The sequence below is a fragment of the Pleurodeles waltl genome, chromosome 7, assembly GCF_031143425.1.
Source record: "Pleurodeles waltl isolate 20211129_DDA chromosome 7, aPleWal1.hap1.20221129, whole genome shotgun sequence".
In the NCBI taxonomy this organism is placed as follows: Eukaryota; Metazoa; Chordata; class Amphibia; order Caudata; family Salamandridae; genus Pleurodeles; species Pleurodeles waltl.
In genome coordinates, this window is record NC_090446.1 from 634,085,200 (window position 1) to 634,101,587 (window position 16,388).

Consider the following 16,388-nt stretch of genomic DNA (forward strand, 5'->3'; position numbering starts at 1 on the left):
TACCACAGGCCATGGATGCTAAAACTAATTATTGTGTGTGTATACCAAACAAACGGAAAGAATGGGGGTTTAAGTGTTTGTGTAGAAACGCAGATTCCTGTCTTTCACGGGAATCTGCATGAATCTCTTCTGAGCGGTGACCACTGCTTTGATGTAGTGACGGGTAAATTCACACAGTAATGCATCACAATAGCATACACATACTGTGAATAAAGCATTAGACATTCATTTTTCACCACGCAATTGACCAGTTTACATACAGATTCCTTATTTGATATGAAGAACCATTAAGCCAGAGCCCTAGGAGTGTGGACATGCATGTTATGCTATTGATACCAACCTCATGACAAATATATATGATATACTTAAATGGATTTAAAGCAACCCCTAATTTAACCAAAACTACAGAATTACTCTTATTACGCAACTTAATAAAAAAAATTACCATTGATTGCTTCCTTGCCCGTCTTCTTCGTAGATCTTGCGAAGACGTCTTCATTTTCTTGAATTTATTTGTATATTTTAAGACAGATTGCGAGGAGCTGAGCTGCACATACTCATTGCGGGTAGCCACTGTGCTAACTAAAGTGTGAAAAGAGGAAATGCTTATCCGCTGCAGCATTTTGTTTGAGCTGCAAACAAATTACAGAAGTTCAACATTTTTTTCCTTAGCACTTATATAGTAAAATTGTGGGCTTCTAAGCCCATTGTTGTTACTAGCCTAGATAAACGCTTTCTTTCTGTTGCTGTGTTTCTAATAGATGATTAACGAGAGCCATGTTGCTTACATAGGTATTGAGAGAGCGTAGTTTAAATAACACATATTAAAATGGAATGCTCATATCAATGCTTAACGATGTTGCATAGAAAACGACAATGATTTGCTTAAAAGTGCATTTGAATTATGACTATAACGTGTGTGGCCACCAATGTGTACACAAACTAATAACTCATAAATAGAATAATTAATGATATGGTTAGTCAAGATATATTAACGATTATGATATTGCATTTATATTGAAAAACGATTATAGGCCTTAAGTTAGCGTGAGCTGTGGGCTCTAGGTGCCTAGCTCTCATATTAAACGCATTTGTCTGTTTTTCAGTGTGCTGACTCACAAGGGGCCATGACTCTGCAAATGTTCTTTTTCTTCAACTTGGAAGATGAATATATCAGTACAATCCTGTTCTCATCCGCATGCTTGCTGCTTTAGTATGAGTTTATACACAAGATTGAAACAAATGTAGATTAATGTAATGTACAAGGACGTTTAAACCATGGACAAAGGAACTCATGACCCGAGAAGACGTGCCAAGTTGTGAAGTAACCCCCGGATGTGCCACCGCCGAAGACGTCAATTATGAAGACCAATCAAAGTGTTATGAATAAATGTGGGGTGACAATTAGAATTACGTAATGTATAATTTGATAGGTTAAAGATAGTGGGGTATAGCAGATGTCCAATAGAATTTTGGGGGAAGGTATTACGGAAAAGGGATAAAAACCCATGTCACAGAAAGGTCGAGAGAACTAGGTAGGGAATGCTATTGATTTATCCAGAAACTCTGTTTGGTGACTTTGAGACTTATTAAAACCATTTTTGCCTATAGACTGCCCTTTTACACTTCTCCTACTTATGAGTGAAGTGTCCCCTGTCCTTTAGACTAAGTTTAGACTGATGGCGTTTGACTGATGTCCTGAAGACGAAGACCGATCCTGTGTGCTGACCTTATCCTTGGAGGGTAATTATGACAATGCAATTTGTAATTTGTCTGTTTGCTTTTCCTTTCTAGGTACCAACTGCTCATTTTGGTAGAGACCTTAGTTAGATGTTTTCCAAATTGTTGTTCTAAATTGTTTTTGCATGAAGCCCTACATGCTGATGCTAATTAGTGGTTAGTACAGGAGTTCACTTTGACTGACGAATATAGACAAATGATTGACGTTATGCTATGCTGAACTGAGACGTATATGTTATTTGCCGTATTCTGATCTATGTTCACGCCGTGCTATGTTCTTATGTTTGTGATTCTTGCATTAATGAAATCCTATCATAGTTGCCATATCGTGACTATGCTCTTAAGCTTTCTGATGTTGAGATTAACTCTTTTGCTCGTAGATTGTAATCAATAGGGAATAAAATACATACATTTCTACCAAGGTGTGGTTATTCAAGGCTGAAAGGTCATGATTGCGTCAACAATTGATTAATGTCTTTATCCAAAGTAAAGTGCATTGCGTGGTAAATATCGATGACATTATTGATATATTGCGTGACATATTGATCAGTTATCTCGTCCTACGGTGTCTCTCCACTGGGTCACAAGATTCATTGGCCTAAAACGAGTCTTAATGTGTAACAAATTAACATAGAAGGACGCGTTAGCAGCATAATACTGTAGTGTGGCTTTGCTGGGATTTGGAGATAAAGGTTGCACCACCCATCCCAGCTAATCAGTGCTTAATTTGAGCCGGTGGTTTCCGGTGCGTGGCACCGCACTTATTTTTGAGGGCCAGCACTTATTGTCTGCCTCAAGCATTTTACTGCGAGCAAAAGAGATTTGGGAAAGATGGAGGAAGAGAAATACGGAAAAGTGTCACAAAGGGAGAAAGCAGGAATCTACAAGAGTGAGCTAAAAGGGCAGGGGTGGCTGTGAATGGATTAAAGAGGCCCGAAATGGCTCGCACACTTAAATGCAGCAGCTGCATGTTTCAAAAGAGAACTTTGGGCACCGGCACGTTTTTATTTACAAATTACGCACTGCAGCTAATACTTTCTTTCCCTAATGCTGTGAGCAGCTTGCCCGTCTCCTATCCTGCCTATATCCTTTCGAGAAATGCATGTATTCATTTATTTTGGAGTATTTTTTATTTCCTTTTAATATTAACTGCAACTTAATCCACAACTGTTTTTCAACCTGCATGATAGGGAGTCGCCTTGAAGGTGTGTCCGAGTAATATTGAAAGTACTTTTTTTACCGTTGCCTTTTTTAGGTCGAGTCTAGTTTTTTCAGATATTAAATGTGTTTTCATTTATGTTTGTCTCAGTCTTCCCAGACAACTTTGTTTCCGTGGAGAGGAAGGTCTCATGTGGGAGTTAAAAAGGAGTTAAAATTGCATCTCTTTGTGTTTTTTCATATTTTTTCTGTATTTGAAATCAAAATATGCCTAGTGCATAAGTTTTCGCTTCTGAAGATTATGGCCATCATTACAACCCTGGCGGTTGGTGTAAAAGTGGCGGTAATACTGCCAACAGGCTGGCGGTAATTACCGCCAAATTATGACCATGGCGGATAGATCTCAGATAGACAGCCACTTTACCACACCGACCGCCCGGGTGGAAACAACAGGCACCACGGCGGTAGCCGCCTACAGCCAGCTGGAAGTCAATGTTCCACCCACCATATTATGACATGCCAAACCGCCACCTTTTCCGGGGCAGTACCAATGACATCAAAAGCCTGGCTGAAATTGAGCTCAGAAGGGAAAGGACTCATCATTGGAGGCACAGGGAACAACCACGCCACCATGAAGCCCGAGCTGCATGTCTTCCCCATGGTATTCTCTGTGCTACTCCACCACAAACACCAACACCGGCGAAGACAATGACGGTGAATACAGCCGCTTAGCACACAAGGGAGAGGGGGAGGAAAAAGAGAGTGACACACACACGCACAACACAGACCCCCCCCAATACCATACACACAATCAGCTGCAGTAATAAAACATATTTACCCCGTACCTCGGATGAATAATGCAAGGACAAAGTGATTTTGAAAAAGTGAATGGAATGAGAGCAACATATCAAGATAAATAATTTCGGAAAGATAATAGATATATACATATGTACATAAAAAGGGACACAGCCCAGTCCACAATGTTCATAGGCCACATGGCCACAGGCCAAATTCCAAGGCCACACATGGCACCAGCCACAACACGGAGTGAACACTGCAGGGGCATCAGTTGGGATACAGGCTGGCACCTCAGAGGGATGGGAGATGGTGGCACCTCAGCCGGCAGATGGAACAAGACCACTGGTCCTGGAGGGGGCAACATGCCCTGTGCTTGGTTCTGGGGAGTGCAAGGCCACAGTCTCTTGAGTAGGTGACTTGCCCATATACTCTGGAGGGGGCAACATGCCCTGTGCTTGGTCCTGGCGAGTGCAAGGCCACAGTCTCTCAAGTGAGTGACTTGCCCACATGCTCTGGAGGGGGCAACATGCCCTGTGCTTGGTCCTAGGGAGTGCAAGGCCACAGTCTCTCGAGTGGGTGACTTGCCCACTTGCTCTGGAGGGGGCAACATGCCCTGTGCTTGGTCCTGGAGAGTGATAAGCCACAGTCTCTGGAGTGGGTGACTGGCCCACTGGTTCTGGAGGGGGCATTGTGCCCTGTGCCCTTGATCCTGGGGAGGCTGGGGTAGTTGGGTGTCTTCACACACCACTCCATGCATTCATGCCACATGTATTGTGCCCACAGTGTACTCACCTGTTGGTTTGGAGGCCCATACAGAAGTCTGTAATGGGGTAGGACCCCATCAACCAGTCTCTCCAACTCTGCCGAAGTGAGGGCAGGGGCCCTTTCCCCAGTCACCCGGGCCATGATAGATTCCAGACACAGGTCACAGCAGCACATGCAGTGTAGGTCCTCTCCTGTTGAAGGTCAGGTAGCAAGTGAGGGATCTGATAGAAAATGGCAGTTACATCCGCGGCAGTGCATTCCGTCACCGCCGTAGTAAATCACCATTGGCCACTGTAACCCATAAGGCCCAATTATAAACAATGAGGAGTTGCACGGTAGTTCCCGACCGCCTCCCTCAACAGCACACAATGTCAGCGGAATTACCTCACTTCCACCTGTCCCTCCACAAAGGACAGGCGGATGCCATTTCAGGGGGAGGAGGGGGGGCTCTGGATTCTTACTGTGTCACAGTTTAAATTTTGACATACAGCACAATTCTCACTGACCCATTACAAGTTGACAGCATGCATTATACTGTTATTGCCCCATTGTTCAGTTTGTGATCGGCTCCTCTCTCTTTTGCCCCATACATTGCTACCGCTGCGGATGAATAGGAGATGTAGACATACCCACGTATAGAGACCCCTGGTGGACTTGATAACAATGGAGGACAGGCACATCATCCTCACCTATAGACTGGACAGGGCCACAATCACAGAGCTGTGTGCCCAATTGGAGCCTGACCTGATATCTGCTATCCATCACCCCACTGGAATCCCCCTCTTGTGCAAGTCCTATCAGTGCTCCATTTATTGGCAACTGGTTGTTTCCAAGTGACAGTGGGCTTGGCAGCAGGAATGTCACAGCCAAAGTTCTCAATAGTGCTGACAATAGTGTTGTCTACCACGATTAAACACATGTGCATCCACTTTGTATTTCCCCAGGTGGAAGATTTGGCCACAGTGAAGGCTGACTTCTGTGCAATAAGACATATCCCAAACATAATTGGTGCGATTGATGGAACACATATTGCATTTGTCCCCCCCTCATCAAAATGAAAAGGTGTTCGTAAGAGTTTCCACTCAAGAAATGTACAGAGGGTGTGCTTGGAGGACCAGTACATCACCCACATCAATGCTAAGTATCCTGGGTCGGTGCATGATGCCTTTGTCCTGAGGAATAGCAGTTTCCCAAATGTGATGGGCCAACTACTGCGGCACTGGGTGTGGCTAATAGGTGAGCCCTGGTTCCTACCCAGTATATGTTGGTGTATGGTGTGGGCCATATGGGATAGTGTGCGGCTAAATGTTGTCACTCGATATTTGCAGGTGACTCTGGTTACCCCAACCTATCTTGGCTACTGACCCCTGTGAGAAATGCAGGGACAAGGGCAGAAGAATGTTACAATGAGGCACATGGGCAAACCAGAAGGATAATTGAAAGAACCTTTGGCCTCCTGAAGGCCAGGTTTCAGTGCCTCCATCGAACAGGTGGATCCCTGTGCTACTCACCCAAGAAGGTCTACCAGATAATAGTGGCATGCTACATGTTGCACAACCTTGCCCTGAGACACCATGTGCCTTTTCTACAGGAGGAGGAGGCTGGAGATGCCCCTGTGGCAGCAGTGGACCCTGTGGACAGTGAGGATGAGGAGGCAGAGGATGAGGACAACAGAACAGCAGTGATCAGATTACAAATGACACACAGGTAAGACAGTGTTACTTCATATTTCATTGTCATCCTTTTGAATTTCTTTGGCACTGGCATGCTGTTATTTACCACTTCTATGCCAACTTACCGTACCCTTTGGCAATTCATTTTACAGACGTTGGTGCCTCACAATAGCTTCTGGTGTGATCACTGCAGCCAGCTACAGGTCATTCATATGTGCTCATTCACTGTACAGTTGAATTGCAATGTTTGTACCTGGTTAAACGAATGCATACTTAAAAAATGTGACATACTCCATACTTCTATTTTTTCCAAGGGTGTTTATTCAAGTGCTAAGATACTGAGGGGCAAGTGCAATGGGATGGGGTGATGATGGAGGAAATTCCAGGGTATAGTTCCAGTCCGTAGCACAGGTGCGTTGTCCATGGGGACATAGGAAGGGGAGCAATGGCAGTTCAAGGTGGACAGGGTGACAAAGTGGGACACAAGGGTGGCAATCAGGAGAGACTAATTTCCTGGCGGGGGTCTTGGCAATAGTCTCTGGCTTCTGCCTGGATCAGAGGGAACGGTTCTCCTTCTGCAAGGGGAGGGGTGCGTGTTGCCTGTAAATCCTGTGCCGGGGCCTCCTGGCCATTAACGGCAGTGGAAGTGGAAGGCAGTTCAGATGTCTGGCTAGTGACAGGGGCCCACTGTTGTGTGACTGCCTCTCTCATTATATAGGCCATGTCTGCCAGCACCCCTGCTATGAAGCCCAGGGTGTTGTTGAAGGACTTCAAGTCCTCCATGATCACCTGGTACTGTCCCTCCTGCAGGCCTGGTCTCCTGCACATTATCCAGTATCTAACCCATTGTGTCCTGGGAATGTTGGTATGCTCCCAGGATTTTTGCAAGTGACTCCTGGAGAGTCGGTTTCCTGGGCCTGTCCTCCCCCTGACGCACACCAGTCCTCCCAGTTTCCCTGTTGGCCTGTGCCTCTATCCCCTGAACCGTGTGCACACTGCCACTGACCCCAGGTCCCTGATTGTCTTGGGTACGAGGTGTGGCCTAAGGTCTCTGTAGAGGTGGACACACTGCTGATTGACAAGTCCTGGGGACACAGGTGTGTGTACGCTGGGCGGGTGCTGCGGTGGTGTTTCCTGATGGGGAGGCTCTGTAGTGGTGTGTTGCTGGGCCTGGGTAACCGACTGTCCAGAGGTCCCTGATGGGCCAGGTTGGTCATCCAGATCCAGGCGACCACAGTTGCTGTCATCACTGTGGGCCTCTTCAGTTGGTGGACTGGATATTGCTGGCACCTCCTCTCCGGTGACATTGGCTGGGGTACCTGTGGGGATGTAAATTATGTTTTAATGTTTCTGTGTGTGACATATTGTGCATCAGTGGCTTGCCCTCTTTGGTTGTGTTTGCCCTGGCAGCTTTCATTTCTGTAAGTTGGTATGTGGTCGGCTAGCTGATTCTCTCTAGATTGCATGCATTAGTGATAGATGTTCATGCAGGGCTGTGAGTGGTGTCCATGCATTGGTATGGCATACAGGGCTTGGCACTGGGATGAGTGAGATGTGATGCTGGGGTGTGTGGGTAGTGGTGTAGTGATTGAAGTGAGGGTGGGGGTATGTGATGGCATGCAGGTACGGGGGTGATAGTAGTAAAGAGTTGTCCAGTCCTCCTACTCTGGCCAGGCCCTCAGGATGCATGATCGCCAAGACTTGCTCCTCCCATGCTGTTAGTTGTGGGGGAAGAGGTAGGGGTCCACCGCCAGTCCTCTGTACAGCAAGTTGGTGTCTTGCTGCAATGGAACGTACCTTCCCTCGTAGGTAGTCCCACCTCTTCCTGAGGTCATCCCTAGTTCTTGGGTGCTGTCCCACGGCGTTGACCCCGTCCACGATTCTCCGCCATAGCTCCATCGTCCTAGCTATCGATATCTGCTGCACCTGTGCTCCGAAGAGTTGAGGCTCTACCCTGATGATTCCTCCACCATGAGCCTAAGCTCCTCCTCTGTGAATCGGGGGTGTCTTTGTGGTGCCATGCCTGTTGTGTGAGGTGTGTAAGTGAGGGTGTGTTGGGTAATGTGTTGGGGTGTGTGATGTGGGGTACATGAGTGGTGTATAGGTGTGAGTAGTGTGTGGCTCTGGTTGTGTCTGTGGTCTTGCTGTCTCTCTGGTGGCAATTGTTTGCAGTCTTAAAGGGTTGTGGGTAATGTGGGTGTGTGTTTTATAGTGGTGTGAGTGGGTGGATGTGGTGTGTGTATGGGTGTCAGGTGTGTGTTGTTTGAATTGTCCAATGTGTTGTTGTTTTGTTTGTGTGTGTGTATTTTGAGTGCGGCAGTATGTCCCGCCAATGGTTTACCGCAAATCAATGTCCACCGTGGTGATTCGAAGGTCATAATGTGATGGGCGTTGTTCTGTTGGTGTAATGGTGTGGGTTTTTATACCGCCAGTTTATCACTGACCTTTGGTGTGGCGGAATTGTGTATATGGCTGAATAGTGACGGATTGCTGTGTGTGTGTCATAATATGGTGAACGGATATCCTCGACGGTATGTTGGCGGCAGTCAACATGGTGGTAAGTGGGATTTACTGCCAATGTCATAATGAGGGCCTATATGTCATTTGTGATTAAAACCAGGCCATGATTAAGTGGATTGGCGGGAAAATAATATGACTGCACTTCTCTGTAAAATATCCCTATATGGCGGTGATGTTTTCCAAATTTATTTCTCCAAAATTTGTAATCCCAGAAACTTATGGTTTATGATATAAATGCTCTGACTCATATTCACTTTAGTAAGGATGAGGTTTTTCATTGCTCAGATTGTGGGGTTTGCAGTCTTATAATTGAAATTGCATTTGTATACCGATTCGTTCCCCAGGCGAGGTATCGAAGCCCATTGTCAGAAGTGCTTTGTTGAAGGGGCTGTATTTGCAGTGAAATTTATGAGGGAAGTGTTTTGGTGTTGTGCATGAGTGACGAAAATTATGGTGTTATCCTCTCCTATTTCACAGGGTTTAATGTGGAGGGGAGGTAAGAAGAGAGAAAGCTCATATATTGTGCCTTCCTCTGTTGCCTTGAGTTGCTTTTCAGGTCACTTTTCTAATTTTAGGTTCATGCCAAACAATCGCCCCACATCTTTCGCTGAATACTGGCGTCATGAAAAAGGTTGTGTAATATCTTGGTGAGACTGCTGAGTGAGAGAAAGAAAGATAGATTCTCCAGGATTGTCTGTGTTAAGTCATTCCAGAGTAAGGTGTTGACTGTAGTGAGAACATTGAATGCGTTCCTGGGCTTGTCTTGCACCTGGGAGTAGTTTGTATTTTAGGGACCTTGTTTAAAAATATATTCCAGCAGGGCTACTAGCCCTTTAGTTATGTGCAGGGCCACTGGAATTATGTAGCAGCAAGGACCAAAATAAGTGGCAGGGTTGATCAATTAATGTGGCAAAAAAAATCCAGTTATAAACTTGCAATACCAATAGCTCCAACTCAAATAAATGCAAGACCTATTGCATTGTAAATGCTTGTTCTTGTTTGGTGTAAATCCGTTCAGTAGTTTTTGAGATATTAAAAGAAAACAAAATATGTATACCTGGAGGCGCGAAGGCTTCATAAATACTCCAGATCTCGCGGAGTGATATGATGACTTGCCAACACTTCAACCAGGAAGTGTTGGCAGCCATTTTGAGACTTGGCTTAAGCTGAGTCTAAAAACAAACTAAAAAAAACTGAAAAGGGGGTTGGACACTGTAACCCTACTGGGGGGGCAGCGTGGCCACTAGCGCCCCGGAAACCACCACCTCCCCAGGGCAAAACATTTATTTTCAACAGAGGAGGCCCGTGAGCCCTCCTCTGCCACCCCAGTGACCGCCACCTCCCCGGGGAAATAAATTCAAAATAAGGGGGCACACGGCAACGCCAGAGCCCTGGGGTCCACCACCACCCCGGGACTGAAATAAAATAAGATGGAGTCCGTCATGGACCCCCGCCACAGGCATCACCACCACCCCAGGGCTCGTGAAGCCATACATGGCCCTGGGGACCACCCCATGGGCCGGCTCCTGATATGTCTATGGGTGCCCACCCCTGGGACAAAGCTGTGTGCTATGATTTGGCGGGAGCTTTGACAGCTCCTGCTGAGTCAAAGCAAATTCTCCAGTTCCTGTGGGCCAGAGCTGTCAAGGTGCTCTTTCCCGCTTGAAGCAGAGTTTTCATCTCTTTCCCCGCCCGCAGGGATGCGGGCAGGGAAAAAGATGAAACAATTGCTCTTGCACACAGGGAGTTGCATGCTTAGCAGATCCCTGAGTGCAATAGCAATGCCGACTCCTGCAGGAGGTGAAGAGCTGGCTCAGAATGTGGGGGCCTTGAGGCTGTCCCCGGAGTCCCATTGCATCCAGGATACATGGCCAGGCCCCAGAGGATTGGATCCTCAGGCCAGAAATCAGGCCAGGGAGAGGGGCCGCGTGGCCCCCCCTCTCCCCCTTGGATTGTGGTGGGCCCCTGGGTATGTGGTCCCTGGGCTGAAATCATCTAGGAGAGGAGGAGCACCCCCATTTATATTATTATTGACAGGTCCTCCCACCTTTTGCCAGGATTATGGACAGCTTACCAAAGAACCCACAGTGCGTATGCTGCCGATTTTGGTGGCCAGTTATTGATTGCAAGGGATAGGAGGACATCTCCACTAACAATGAAACACTTACATCATATAGCACTCGTGTCCTAAGGTAACTATAACTAGTGCCCTTGCCATGGTTTGCTAACTATCCTAGATATTACAGCACGCATGCCAACTTTTATAACATCATCAAAAATAGCAATGAAATATTAGCAGTCAAATTATTAAAGAAAATACTGTGTATGGCGGGTGAAAGTTATAGTTACCTTAGGGCATGAGTTGTAGTTACTTGAGCTAACCATAACTATAACTACTGAATTTCTATAGTTTTGTGCAAGTAAATTCAGATCCTAACTATAACGTCCCTGTAACCTTTGTTTTTTAAGTGAATATATACATATATATATATATATATATATATATATATACATATATATATATATATATATATATATGTATTTATTTGTCAAAGTAACTGAATAGTCAAACACCGGCATTCCAAACAACCCCAGAATTTATATAATGGCTGTTAAATCCTTCAATGGTAACAAAGTATCAACTTGCGTCGGCTACGTATTTCAACCATTGCGGTCTTCTTCTTGGTCCAAATCTTTACAGAGGCCCCATCTTCCATAGAAAATATACCATTTCCTTTACTAGACATAAAAGACAAGTAGATGTATAAAAGAAATACTACATAAATCCATCTTTTTAGACACACCTGCAACCCAAACCGCTGGACGGAATTACAGCACATTTGGCAAAAAGGTAGCTTTTGGTCCACAGACCACTCTTTTTTTTTAATTTTAATTTGGTGGAAATCCGTTTAATTTTTGAGATTTTAAAAAGAAAATAATTTTGTATATCTAGGCTGCGAATCCAGGGAGTTCTCCTGCTGATATCTGATTGGCTGTCAACACTTTAAACAAGAAGTGTTGGTAGCCATTTTGGGACTCGGCTTAAAAAATAAGTTTAAAAAAGAAAAGGGCGCAGAGTATGTTTACCCTACTGCTATAGCCGTGGTCCAAGAGTCCCCCTGGTACCTCCCGAGGCTATAAAGCATTTCTTCAAATAAATAACTGAGAAATCTGTGGCCGGATCTGCAGATTTCTCCATGATTTTAAAAAAAAACAGCTTGGTCTGACAGGTCCCGCCAAGCAAAAGTAAACACAGTAAGCAGCAAGCAAGCAGTCATCACCATGCACTGCTAATTACCCCAGATATTACAGCACTCATGGCATATTTTATAACATCATTGATATCACTGTAACATTTGTTGTAAAATAATTCATAGTGCGAGCTATAGTTACCTTAAGGCACAAATTATACTTACTTCAAGTAACGCTAACTATAACATGTGAATTTCTATGATTTTGTGCGTTTAAAATGTGAGCCTAACTATAACATCCCTGTAACTTTTGTTTTTTTTTAAAGTGAATTTCTCAATTTTTTAAATTCTATTTCCTACTTTGGCACTGTTTGACGAATCTTTAAGAAATGTTCAAAACTGTATGCCACTCACTTCAGCTGCTGTCTTTGAAGTTTTAGGGTAATTCATCAAGCAGGGCCAAGATAAAGGGAGGGTCCCAACACATGTTTTTCCATGCAGTTTCCCAAATGGATTTTAGACACAACTACAGCCCGAAACGCTGGATGGAATTAAAAACTTTTTTGCAGAAAACTAGCTATTAGTCCCGAAAACAAGCTTTTTGTGATTTTGTGTAAATCCGTTCTGTAGTTTTGGAGATATTAAAGGGAAAAAAAACGGAGATGTCTAGGGACGTAGGTCCTCCACAGATCGGACAGTTCTCAAACTAAGCCCCCTTTGGTAGGACATTTACAGCCCGGGGACCACCACCTCCTGGGGGATATGGACAAAGAATTAACCGTGCAGACCCCTCTCCAAGACACTTTCTGACCCCGGGGACCACCACCTCCCAACAGCCAGGTCAATTCATGATAAAAGGGGAGACGCCTGGTTGGCACCCCCTCATGAGCCATTTACAGACCCAATGACCACCACCTCCCTGGGGCTAGGCCAAAATTTGAAAGGGGAGGAGTGTCTCACAGCCACCCCTCCTGGGCCATATGATGCCCCAGGGACAACCACCTTCCGGGGGCAGGCCCTGTAAGGATAAAGGAGGGAGGCCACGTAACTCCCCTCCTGGAGATATTGATGGCCCTGGGAACCGCCACCACCTGGGCCAGCTCCCATTGTATCAAGGTTCCAACCCTCAGGAGATAGTAGTTTGCTGTTGCTCCTCCCAAGCGAGAGCAAACTGTAAGTGCTCTCACAGCCGGCGGGAGCAATTTTCATTCTGGGAGCTGAGTTTTCATCTGTTTTCCTGCCCGATGAAAGCAGGCAGGATAACAGATGAAAGAATTGCACTGACTCGCAGGGAGCAGCATTTCTTGCAGCTCCTACGTGCAGGAGCAATGGGACCATTGGGAATTTGGGGCCCCTCATGGTCTAAAAACTTCCACGGTTTTGCACAGTGGTCAGTGGTAGCCCAGAATGTTCACTATACATTAACCAAGCAAGATAGCACTTACTAATTAGCCAGTAGAAAGTACTCCAGTATGGTAGACATTTTGTGCCATATTGTGGACTCTTCTTGGAGAAATAAGTAGGTAAGGATCCATTCTGGAACTGAAGCTCATTTCACATAAATTGAACCTCGACGGGAAGCACTTACAAATATAAACTTGTAGGTGCCCCAGTTGAAGCTCCGCTTCTGTAAAGGAAAATACTTCCCACCTTATTAAACTTATGCAAGGCAAAGCAAGGTTGTTTTCTATGCAATTCCACACTCTGAAATACTCGATAAAGGTGAATGCTTCCTTGCTGTATTGGAGCACAATCTCTTCTGTAGTGACCGTTACGAGAGGGATCTTTCCTGTAGACTCCTGGTGGGAGCAGAGTCCATCCTTCATCCCTTTAATTACTACCAGTATGCAAATGTGCAAAATGGTCTTGAAGCTCTGCTTGGTTGGCCCCGCCTCATATACATTAGTGCTATGCATCGGTTTTCCTGCCTCGTTTTAGCTTGATGGACAGCTTACCAAAAGGCTCCCTGAGGGTTTGTGATGAAAAAGAATATGAGCACATCTCCACCAAACAAAAATGCACTTACTTCATATCATTAAGTAGAAGCATCCTTATTTGGTGGAGATTCAACTCTTTGTAGAATCACTGTCTTCTCTATACAAGGTTAAAGTTAGCACAAATTTCAGTAGGAAGATGCTCAAGGAACAGTCACATTGCCAAAATCACACCAGACATAGTTACTGAAGTCATTACCTTATGGTCCTATACGCAGCATACAATGTGCACTACATATTTACCCAATGAGGTAGCACTTACTAATTACCCAGTAAAAGGTACTCCAGTTGGGTAGACATTTTGCGCAAAACTGTGGACTCTTCTTGGATAAATAAGCAGGTGAGAATCCATTCTGGCACCCATGCTCATTTCACCAAAATTAAACCCCAACAGGAAGCACCTACAAATAGAAACATAGCAGGTGCCCAAGTTGTAGCTCCCCTTCTGTGAAGGACAAATCCTGCCAACTTCTCAAACTTATTAAAGGCAAAGCAAAGGTGTTTACACTGCAATTCCACATTGAAAAGTGCTCTGAAATACTTGATGAAGGTTAATGCATGACCTACAAATCACCAAGGCAGACTTTCAGTGACAGTAAACCATTGGCGGTACATACCGCCGCACTCAGAATAGACACCCACATACAAAACAACACGACGTTGTCCAGTACAAAAAACACACACCTGACACTCATACACACACTGCACCCACCCACTACAGCACTATAAAACAAACACCCACATTACCCACAACCCTTTACCAACAACAATTACTGCCAGGAGATTGACACGAACAGCACAGAGACTACACCACTTACACCGATACATCCCTCACACATTCCACAGCACACACCCCACCACATTACTCAACACACTCTCACCAACACACACCACACAACTTCCATGGCACCACAAAGGCACCTCGTTTCACTGAGGAAGAGATGAGGGTAATGGTGGAGGAAATTGTCAGGGTAGAACCACAGCTGTTTGGAGCACAGGTACAACACATATCCATTGCCAGGAAGATGGAGCTATGGCGGAGAATCGTGGACAGGGTGAACGCCGTGGGACAGCACCTAAGAACAAGGGACAACATCGGAAAGAGTTGGAATGACCTACGGGGGGAGGTATGTTCCATTTCAGAAAGGCACCAGCTCGTCATACAGAAGACTGGCGGTGGACCATCACCTCCTCCCCCACAGCTCGCAGCATGGGAGGAGCAAGTACTTTCATTACTGCATCCTGAGGGACTCGCTGGAGTAGCCGGAGGACTGGACACTGGTAAGTCAACATTTACTATTTATCACCCCCATACCTGCATGCCATCACTCCCCCTCGCCCTCACTTCCATCCCTGCACTCCATCCCACGCACTGCACCTACACATAAGACTAACCACAATGCCAAGCCCTGCATGCTATACCAATGCATGGACAGCCCTCCCAACCGTGCATGGACACCCATCACTAAAGCATGCACAGCATGGGGATAGAGCAATGGGCATGGAGCCCCCTCCAGAACCAGTGGGCTTGTTCCCGAATCCGACTGAGGTGCCCCACCCTCCCCCTGAGGTGCCTGCCTATTTGCAAACTGATGTCCCTGGAGTGTACTATCTGGATGTGGTCAGGATTCGAGTTGGGCCTTAGACTGTGCCCTATGGCCATGTGGGCCCTTTGAACATTGGACTGGGCAGTGGCCCTTTGTGTTTCAATCACTTTCATCCATTCCTGTTCCCCTTGCATTATTCTGCTGTTTTTCGGGGACAAATTATTTTTTGTGTGCAGCTGGTTGTGTATATGGTGTGAGTGTGTTGGTTGTGTGTTGTGCGTGTATCTGTCACTCTCATTTTCAATCCACCCTCCCTTGTGTGTGAGCCGGCTATACTCACCATCATCGTCTTTGTCAGCATTGGTGTTCCAGGTGGAGCATAACGTAGAAGATCATCAGGAAAACTTGCTGTTCGGGTTCCATGGCGGCATTGTTCTTCCCTGTGTCTCCGATGGTGAGTCCTTTTTCTTCAGTGACGTGTTTCTGCCAGGCTTTTGATGATGTTGGTACCACCCCGAAAAGGTGGCGGATTGTACTATCTTAATATGGTGGGTGGTACTTTGTCTTCCGCCTGGCTGTTGTTGGCTACCGCTGTGGTGAGTATTGTTTCCGCCCTGGCGGTGGTGTGGTACATTGGCTGCCTATGGTAGTTATCACCGCCATGGTCAGAATGTGGCAGGCCTTACTGCCAGCCTGTTGGCAGTATTACCTCCACTTTATCACTCACCACCAGTGTCATACCCCTGCAGCCTGATTCTGTGGGCCTCTCCCCCATTGTGACGGCCCCAAATGAGTGGAGCCCCTACTGTCCAAACCACCTTTGCACCTGGCCACCCCAGAGCAAGGACAACAGGACCCTACATCCCTGAGCATCACAAGACCTGATTCCCTTTGTGGTAAACCTGGACTGGATTCTCAGTCTACACCTGCAGCATCTTTGTAACTGGACCGATTCCCACTGACTTACACGATGCTCAACTGCACCACTGCACCCGGACGCCC